The 10478-nt window shown below is 40.5% G+C and overlaps 1 non-coding gene across 1 annotated transcript; it reads right to left on the bottom strand.

Moving 5' to 3' along the window:
* Positions 1 to 7048: 7048 nt before the first annotated feature.
* On the bottom strand, positions 7049 to 7119 carry trnag-gcc. Its single transcript has one exon. It is a non-coding gene; the product is annotated as a tRNA-Gly (tRNA).
* Between the last annotated feature and the right edge of the window lie 3359 nt (positions 7120 to 10478).

Below are 10478 nucleotides of genomic sequence, written 5' to 3'. Positions count from 1 at the left end.
GTCCACACTCAAACCTTCAAAATGAGTGCAATACTTTAAAACTAAAACATATACCTGATGTTTTCACTTTATAAAACTTCAGAAGGGACATTAATTTAAATAACATGTCCGAAATTAGTTTTGTTAAAATTTTAACCATAAGTTAAAACTGTATGCCTCTAGATGACTTGGGTGATATTGCGAGTGAGTTAATATGGTGTCAAGAGCAATTATCTTGTGACCAGCTCTTCTTTGACTGCAGAGGATAGAGTGGTTTCTCCTGAAACCAGCCTCTTTACAGAGAATAGAGCTGTTTATCTGTTACAAAACATTTCACAGGTAAGTGCTAAAACCTTTAATATCAGACTTAACAGATGTTTTTAACTGATTAAGATTTATTCACTTCACCTACAAAAACATGTTAGCGATCTAAAAATTATCGGTCCAAAATTTATCAGAAGCTAATTGGTCCGATTATGGTTTTCAAAGTTATCTGAAAAGCTAATCCGATAATGAAAACATTAGCTTCGATAATTAGCACTTAGCGGATTAGTGGAACTGTGCCCACCACTGCATCAGAATATGTAAATTGTGGTCAGATGGTTCTCAGATTGCACATGGGCCGTCATCAGATAGGTGTCCCATCTCAACAGCGCCCGGAGGGTTTTGAACATGTGCATCACACTCAGGGCCGAGTGCGATGCACAAACTGTGTAGACGTCCGCAGATGGTTGTCAGAATGTTCTGGAACTGAAATCCGACACTTTTGGGATGTGCGCCGATTCATAATTCTGATGCCATTCTGCGTGATGTCTGATGGGGGTATAAAGTACTGAGCAGAATACAAAAAAAAAAACAAAAAAAAACAATATGCATGCATGATCCTTGTTACTGCAAATAAGTGCAGGTTCAGAATGGATAGGTGCACGTGACTGAAGCTTCCTGCTGCAAAACAACTACAACAACAAAAGTGACGCCTTCTTTGGGAGTGATTTAAACAGCTGCCTTTACTCATTTACATAATACTTTCAGGAGCCAACAATGAAATCTTCTCCTTTTGCACTCAAGAAGTCATCTGAAGTATGGTGATTATGTGCAGCATTATCATCTCTCAGGCACAACTCCTCTGCAAAAACTAAGGATGATCATCCTTACTTTAATTCACTTGCTGTATGTGTAGGTGTACTTTACTTTTTACTTTTAGACTTTTATTTATTCATGCGGCTGCCTCCACATGTGACTAATTATGAGCGATTTATCTGAGAAGCAGACTAAAACAACTTGTAAACTAAAAATATTCATGTTCGTATGAGAAATCCAGCACTAGTATCATAAAGCAATATGTCAGGAGCAACATCTTGTGATTTCACTAGACTCCAAAGTTTTTCCTCATAATTCCACTTTAGATAAAACAATATTTTAGGGTGCAAAGGCATTTTTTCAGTTTTGTTGTAACCCCATGACCCCAGTTAATAAATGTGACGTTTGTTTAAGAATTTATCTGCTCATGAGAATAATATAGAGCATTATTATCACTTTACCAAGGTGTTGCTGGGCCGGTATCGTAGATTTGCGTCGACGCTACCTGGCTATACCCGCCCGCTGTGCGTAAACAAATGACGTCCTAGCGCGCCCAAGAACTGTCCGAAGAGGAAAAGATGAAAAGGTGAGAAGTGTGTTTTGGTCCCAATATGGATATTCTGGATGATTTTCTCATGGATAGTACGACAATGAACAGCAGCTAAAGCAGCCAGCTTGATGAGCATGCACTGCCAAATTTGGAGAGCAGCGCCGCCAGCCGACACAACAAAAGTTAAAGTGAGCCAACTTTTTATGTACGCGTTACGTGTTGTGTATCTCAGTAAAAAGTGATAATAATGCAAATAACATGCTGTTGTCGTGCGGTATGCATTTTCTGAGTCCCTCCGTTCCCTCCGTCATTTTGGGCCCAGTTGCCCAAATGACAGATATTTGTGTCTAACTTGGGCAAATATCTGTCATTTTGGGCAACTGGGCGTGAACGTCGGGCCTCTGAAAATGCATACCGCCCTCCAAAAGCATGTTATTGTATTATCAACAATTATTTACTGTTCAGGGCCCATATTCACAAAGTTTCCTAGTACAAAGAGTTGCTCCTATGTTCCTTTGCTGCGTGGCCCATTTCTCTGGGCATGATACCACACACACACACACGTTTGCTTCAATATTGAGGACCCCAGTGCACACCCACGTTTCACCTGGCTGCAGCAGATAGGTGGTTACTTTTGAGAGGTTGGGATGGACCAGTTGTCTGGGTAGTTGCTCTGCAGAACCCTAGGTGGTTCCATCATGTGGAGGATGTGCTAAACTGCACTGATATACCACTTTCACCTGAAACAGATGCTCAGAAACTTGTGCAATAATGCATCACTCACACACACCACTGTCACATTGCTGCCAAGGTCCTCAACTGCACACTGGCGTCAACCAGGGGAATAAAGACCTTGCTCAGGGGCACCTTTGTGATGGTAATGAAAATGAGACCAGTGCTGTCCTTACATCTTCCCCACCTACATTTCCCATCAGGGGACTGGACCTATGATATACTGTTTGCCTGGCCAGTTCGCTACCCTTTAGGCCCCACCTCCCTGTCCTAATAACAGACTATAAAACAAATTCAAGTTTAAAATATGGGTTGTGTGCAAAACAAAAGCGTGTTTTACAAATAACACAGCACTTTTCAGCCCTGTCATCATGATGTGCATCAAGCCCAGCTGAAGAGCATCAGTATGAAAAACTCAACAATTTGGGAATCAGAATATATTATCAGGCTCGTTAGCAGAGTATGATGAGAACATACTTTGTTTTAGGATGTCTCTTGTGTTGAAGTATTGCAGAGCATTGTACATACGAGCACCACAGCTTATCTCTCTGTATCTTGCTGGTAGATCTCCTGAAACCATTTGAAAGATTGGATATTTTTTGGCAAACTACAAAAGGTAGTTAGTTGCTTGGTATTAATTAGTTTTTTTTTGTGGTTTCAGTGAGAATGACCTTCAGCCTGACCTTGTGAATTAATAACCAATGAAGTGGACTGTATGTTGATGTCTATAATAATGTGATGGTTTCATATTAATTGATAACAAATTCATTTTCTACACAAGGGCTCCCAGGTTAATGATGCCTGACGACTATTAATTTGCTGTATTTCATTGGTGGCAGTTTTAGTGAGATAAACAGATGAAGTCTCTGTAAAAGAGTTTAGGAAATTTGGCGCTGATCCATTATTAGCATAAAAATGATTTTCAAATTAAGTTTCTCTTTATCTCTTCTTGCAAGAACCAACTTAATTACGGCACCAAAAAAAAAAAAAAAATCTACAGTGCAGAAGTTATGTACTAATTTTGAAGAATTTGCCATAAAATATTTTTTTAAATTTTGGGAAAATGAGTTGGCATTAAGTTTAGGCATTCTCGGGTTCAGCAATAATACAAAAAACCACATTCATTCATTCATTCTCTATTATACAAATAATAAATGATTATGAGTTCACTCGTATGACTATTTCATGAGGCAAAGCTGGAACATACCATTCAACTCGAAGCAGAGTTGAATGGTATGTTCCAGCTTTCACTTCATGAAACATTTGCTGTTTTGAAAGAATGTAAAAACATTCATTATCTGTTTTATAACAGATAAAATAGGTCTTTGTTATTTGATATTTATTAATTTATAAACAACAGAAAAGGGACTTACATTTTGGTGTTCCACTGCTGCTAAAGTCCAATACTTCCATAAAAAAAGACTTTGTGTAGTTCCTCAGTCCAGCAAAAAAAAAAAAAACATCATCTGAACAGCTCTTCATGCATCCAGACGGCTTACCGCAGAGTGGATTTGAGTGTGAGTGTGTTTGTGTGTATGTTAGAAGAACTAGCACCATCAATTAGCTCAATCAAATTGTTGTCCCGCTTGTGTCGTTGTCCCGCGTGCTTCTGTGTACTTCCTCATTGCAGCAAAAAAAGTATGCCAGAAATTTGTCTAGCTTTTCATTCTAACTTCCTCCTAACAGCTCTGCCTCCAGATGACTTACAGCGCAGTGGATTTGTTTTGTGTGTGTGTGTGCGCGTGTATGCATGTGCGTCTGTGTGCGTGTGTGCGCGCAGAGTGCAATGGTATCAAACATATAGGGCCAAAATGCACTCTAAATGCAATGCAACACAAATGGGATGAATAATCCATGTCACGTGACATACAAAGCACCAATCAAATGACAAGGATCCACTCAGCCGTTATATAAACTCACCTATTTAACTCACCTCCAATTAAGGATGACGGGGAGGTGGATCCTATGCCAGTGGTCATTGGGAGAGAGGTGAGATACATCCTGGATAGACTGGCAGTCTATTGCAGGGCAACATACTTACATATTTAGGCAAATAGGGTTTTGATACTCTGTTCAGGAAACTGGGGACATTTAAAGGCTCTTGGTGAAATCCAATCATGGTTAAATTTGAAGATGCATGAGATACACTCATTTGGGATGCCCAGTTCAAATTTGGTATAAGACTGATAAATGTGTTGAAGATATAATGGGCACAAAATAGTATCATTGGTGCACTTGTGTTCACACACACTGATGCATGTTTGAATGGACAAGTGCAATTCTATATTGTCTTTTTGACTTATGGGCTGTGGTGGAAAATAGGGCAGCGCAGTCTTGTTTGAACCCCTACGTGATATAGCGGGATTTGACCACATGTGGGATCAGCTGGCATGAACATGGCAGAGAATCCCCAGGAGGAGTGTGAGAGTTTCAGCACAGACCATTCAACCCGGCGTTGGTAAACTTAAAAGCATACTCGCTATCACCTAGTGGACCTGTCGGATTATGACGTGATGGTTTAAAATGGTTTCCGCTGAAACCCCCATCCTCCGAATAGTTTGTGCTCCCTCCCACACTCCGCCTGGGGGTTAGTCTCTTCCCACAGACAGTGTCAATTCTAACTGGAAAATAGTGTACTGTTTTGTTTTCAGCTGCAATCACCAAAGCAGTCACGAAAAGTATAGTTTTTTCGGTTCCCAGTGGAGAAGAGAAGACAAGACAAATGGGAGATGTCGTGTCAGTAAGCGTTAGCCTTCACAGCTAACTAGAGTAGCTACGTTCTCTCGCATGCACAACCGCCTCGACACGGTTGAGCTCCGAGTCATAAACAAACTGCAACACATGTCCACTTTCCACTGCATCGTCACTTTTTCTTTGTATTTTCACTTTGTTTGTGTGTAATTTGCCCAAAATCTCAGAGAAAGTGCCGTGTGGTTCTGTCCCCGGAAGTAGAGAACATCATATGCGTCATATTTTACCCGTTTAGTGCCCACCTCAAATGAGACTGCACTGCCTAATTATTCAATTAACAACGTCTTGGAACATTCACCTGCATTTCACGTTGCCGTTACTGCACCTTGTAGCTGCCCCAGGTCCTTTAATGACAACCACCCAGGCATAAAAACAATTCAAAAGTACCTACCTATATGCTGTAATGAGGTGAAATGTAATCATTTACTTGGGTCTTCTTTAACCATTGAGGTCCTTCACACTGAGGCACCTACACATTGGTCCATGCACAGAAAAATATGCCATATCTCCAAAATGTCTTAACTGATGTTTGCTTACAATGCAAGTGATACTTCTCATCTGAGTGTCTCTAAGTAACCGTTTGCTTTATATAATGTCATTCCAGCATTACCCAAAGATCCTCCAAAGAGACTGAGTACCAAAGACATCCAATCATTAGGCCATGTTTACATGGGCACTTTAATGTGGATCTGATTGAATTCTATCCGATTGGTGGCTCAGATTGTCCTGTTTACGTGAACATGCCATAAAAGTGATCCAATTCCTCTGCAGGTTTGCATGCACCATGATTACCATCCGATTCAGTCAATAGAGCAATCCCATAATGCTTTGCATTGTGAGATCTACCATCTGGGACATGCACAAATCATGCAATATTGAGTTGTACTCGGAAGCCTGCCAGTATAAACAATGGATATGTTAGCTAGATTAATCAAGATTGCTGTTATTCTTTGCATGTATGTTTTGAAACTGCAGCACCAGAGGAACATGCTTCTTCTTCAGAACTTGTTCAGAAGGAGATGAGCACAGAATGTGTTTTTATGGGATGTGGCACATATGTCTCTGTTGCCTGTCCCAAATGAAAATGAAGCCTTGGAAAATGCATCAAATTTCTCAAATAATGGGACTAACTGATGGGACACACATCCCAATCCTTCCTCCAGCAGATGGCTACAAGAGGTTTGTGAATAGAACGGACTGGCCTTCCTATGTACTACAGGGTGTTGTCGACCGCAAATGCAGGTATGCTATTTCTGAACGTCTGTCATTTTCATAGTCCCACAATCAATAACATCACATCTACTGGTTTTAAGATTTCGACAAATTTTATGACCCACCCAGAAGTTCGGTCATCCATGGGAGGCTAGGAGTAGAGTCGCTGCTCCTTCGCTTTGAAAGGAGCCAGTTGAGGTGGTTCGGGCATCTGGTAAGGCTCCCTGGGGCGACTCCCAAGGGAGGTGTTCCAGGCAAGTCCATCTGGGAGGAGACCCCGGGGAAGACCCAGGACTAGGTGGAGAGATTATATCTCCACACTGGCCTGGGAACGCCTCGGGATCCCGTCAGAGGTGGTCAATGTGGCACGGGAAAGGGTCCCCTGCTGGAGTTGCTGCCCCCGCAACCTGAACCCGGAAAAGTGGTTGAAGATGAGACAAATTTTATGTGTGGCTTTTAGGTAGAGCCCACTATAAAATCCCACAAGACTTATTTTACACAATGAACTGTTTCAAAATATGACCATAAATTGTCCATTCTGTTCAACTATTTTATTTATTTAACCAGGTTAGTCCCATTGAGACTGACACCTAGACAATTCTAAAGTTTCCAATTCACCTAACCTGCATGTCTTTAAATGTGGGAGGAAAATTATGCAAACTCCACATAGAAAGGACACAGGTGAGAATCAAGGCCATGACCTTCTTGCTAACCACTAAGCCACCATGCTGCCAAGAATTCCACTGCATTGGCCGGGAATCGAACCCAGGCCTCCCGCATGGCAGGTGAGAATTCTACCACTGAACCACCAACGTTCAGTTGCAAAATGACTGAAGCGCCCACTATGCCAATGTTTTGGGCCATTCAGATCTTTTTGAGAGAGCTCATCTCCTGCCAAAAGGCACCTTTCACACTTTTCCTATGAGAAAAAGTCATACCATTACACCCTGTGTCTTTTTCCCCTGAATTATTATTAAGGAGATAATGGCTCATTAAGCATCAGGTCTGTTTGTAAGGTCTGTAAGCATTAAGGACTGTTTTTAAAAAGCACAAAGTCTGTTTTCATTGTTTTGCAGACGACATTCAGATTTACCTTCCTGTAATTTCGTGTGATACCCAGGCTGCTGTAAAAATACTACAAGACTGTCTAAATGATGTACAAGTCTGGATGAGAGCTAATTTTCTGAATCTTAATAAAAATAAAACTGAGATTTTAGTGTTCGGGCAAAGTAACCCTCTACAAGGACAAGACAGTGTTATTGGTTCTCTGTCCACTTTTTGCCGCCCATTTTGTAAAAAATCTAGGGGTGATAGTTGACCCATTGTTCAGATTTGAAAGCACAGCTCAGCTCTGTCATCAGGGCCAGCTTCAGCTGAGGACTCTTTCCAAGATTAAATCTTACTTTACTCGAGTTGATTTTGAAAGAGCTATCCATGCATTCATAACGTCACGTCTGGATTATTGTAATGCTCTCTATGTTGGGCTGGACCAGCGCTCCCTACAGCACCTGCAGAGTGTACAGAATGCTGCAGCCCGCCTTTTGACTAAAACAAAAAAGCATGAGCACATCACCCCTGTGCTCTGCACCTTACACTGGCTCCCTGTCAGCTTTCGTGTTAAATATAAAGTTTTGCTGATTGTTTTTAAGTGTCTGCACTGTATAGGCCCGATGTATCTGAGTGAGCTCTTGCAGCCATACACTCCATGTAGGGCTCTGAGGTCAGCTGACCAGCTTCTCATGGCTGTTCCTAAAGCCAGGCTTAAATCCAGAGGTGATAGAGCCTTTTCTGTGGCAGCACCACGACTCTGGAACGATCTTCCGCTGACTGTCAGGTCCTCAGAATCTGTGGGACAGTTTAAGTCCAGACTGAAAACTCATCTCTTCTCCCTGGCTTTCAACACTGGCTAAGTGGTGCATGCTTTGCTCTGCTATTTTGCTCTGTATTTTTAGATTATTTATTTTATTTTTTTTTCTTTTCCTTTAATATTTTACACTTTTGTATTGCTATTATTGTGAAGCACTTTGGTCAGCTGCAGCTGTGTTTTAAATGTGCTATAAAATAAATTTGAATTTGAAGCATATATATATATATATATATATATATATATATATATATATATATTATATATATATATATATTAGGGGTGGGCAAACATAAAAAATCTTAATCGCATTAACTCAATGACTTTCTGTGATTAATCATGATTAATCGCATGATATATGTGAAACCCAAAAATGAATTCAAAAGCCGCTTAAAAGCACAGTTTTATTTGAAAATGTAAATGAACATTGCATAAATTTGAAAATGTAAATTTCAACTGAAACACACTAATGAAATCAAATATAAAACCACTGGCAGGTCATTTGTTATCCTGTTTCATATCAAAATAACAATATTCATGTCCATGACTAAATGTACTAAAACAAATACGTCACAATTGTACACATATCAATTTGTGGTATGTGTACAATTGTGATGTATTTGTTTTAGTATATTTAGCTTTTGTTGTGATTTGGCACTTTATAAGTAGATTAAATTGAATTGAAATTGAACATTTACTCTACATGGTGAATCCTTGATCTCTGGACATAAATAGGAATAAACAAAATCTGTAGTTTTTGTCAAAAGCATTTCCTTTCAGACATTGGCATGAATGTGTTTCCATATATCTGAGCTGAGCTTACAGATGCTGTGCTTCACTTCAGGATGTAATTTGAAAAGAAAACACAGCACGTTTCATTTTGGGAGAAAAAAAAACGTTTTAGTCGATTGTAACTTCTTGTCTGCATTACATTTGGAAAGAGGTGTCATTTTATTTAAAGCGGTTGAAGTTATTAATTCCGACCGGACTCTGTCTCAGCCGCGCAGCGTTTCGAGCTGTGTCAATGGAACGGAGGACGATTCTCGTTTGTTGACAGCAACAAGACAAGAGTCCCAGTTAGTGACTTTAATCCACACAAAAGTGACTGACGATATTTTAATGGCTTTGCGAGGGGTTAAGAAGCGGCTTGCCGTTTCTGAAGAGCAGTGAATCAAAGAACCAACGAGCTACTGGATCGAAGCATTGCTTCAATGGTTCGTGGTTTCAAAGTGGAGCCGCGCTGCAGAAATAGTTTATTACAGACCAAACCCTGAATATCCGACTTTATTTGTACGTCCGTATGACTCTGAAACTCGGAAAAATCCGTATCATTTACGGACTATAGGTTGACATGAAAACCACCGAAAAGCTGTGTTCACCGCGGGGACACGTTCGGCTATTCGAGATTATTCAAGATTTTTTTTTTACCGATGACGAACGATGCGTAAAAAAAAAATTTGACCAATGCAGCTGCATCCAACTGATCCTGTAGAACTTTGTAACGAAAATGTCCATTTAAGAGTTTGGCGTCTTTCTGCATTTTGTTTTGTTGTGCATTGCATAGCCTGTACTTTTCTCGATCCTCGTGTCGTTTTCTGTGTGAACTCAGCTATCAGCAGGAAGCAGCAGCATAAGCTCGCCCCCGACTGACGCTTTCAAAATAAAAGGCAACGTGCAACAGTCATAAAAGGCTTAAAAAAACAAACAAACCCCGCAGCGTTAAGGTGAGGAACAAAATTGTCGGCGATAATGACCTCAATAATTAACGCAACGTTAGCGCGTTAACGTTGCCCAGCCCTAATCTATATATATATATATATATATATATATATATATTATATATATACACAAAAACATTTTTTTATTTCTTTTATGGTGAGAAAAACATTGAGGGACAAGATGTATGATGACAAATAATTGGTGACCCTGCATATCCACTCCTTGACTGGTTGCTGAAAGGCTACTACATAAATTTTACACGCCAAACCCCAGAGGAGCAATCTTTGGATGTGTACCTCAGCTAACTCTGTGTAGCAGTAGAAAACTATACATTTGTCAGGGCTCGTGGTGGGCTGAAAGCGGAAGCAGTAGGAGACCAATGCAGACTCACAGGCATGTTTGGTTTAGATGAACAATAGGCTTTATCTTGAAACCAGGCATTGGGTTCGGTACACAGGCGTTCAGACATGTAAGCAGAGGTATCAGACATGGTACAGGCTGGGACGTGGTCCATAAACCAGGCAGGGTTCGTTCACACGGCGTCAAGGTATAAAGTAGGCAAAACAAAGGCAGAGTCAAAATACAGGCAGA

The sequence above is a fragment of the Thalassophryne amazonica genome, chromosome 9, assembly GCF_902500255.1.
Source record: "Thalassophryne amazonica chromosome 9, fThaAma1.1, whole genome shotgun sequence".
Classification (NCBI taxonomy): Eukaryota; Metazoa; Chordata; class Actinopteri; order Batrachoidiformes; family Batrachoididae; genus Thalassophryne; species Thalassophryne amazonica.
The sequence above is the reverse complement of the archived record's forward strand: the minus strand, read 5'-3'. Positions and strand labels throughout refer to the sequence as shown.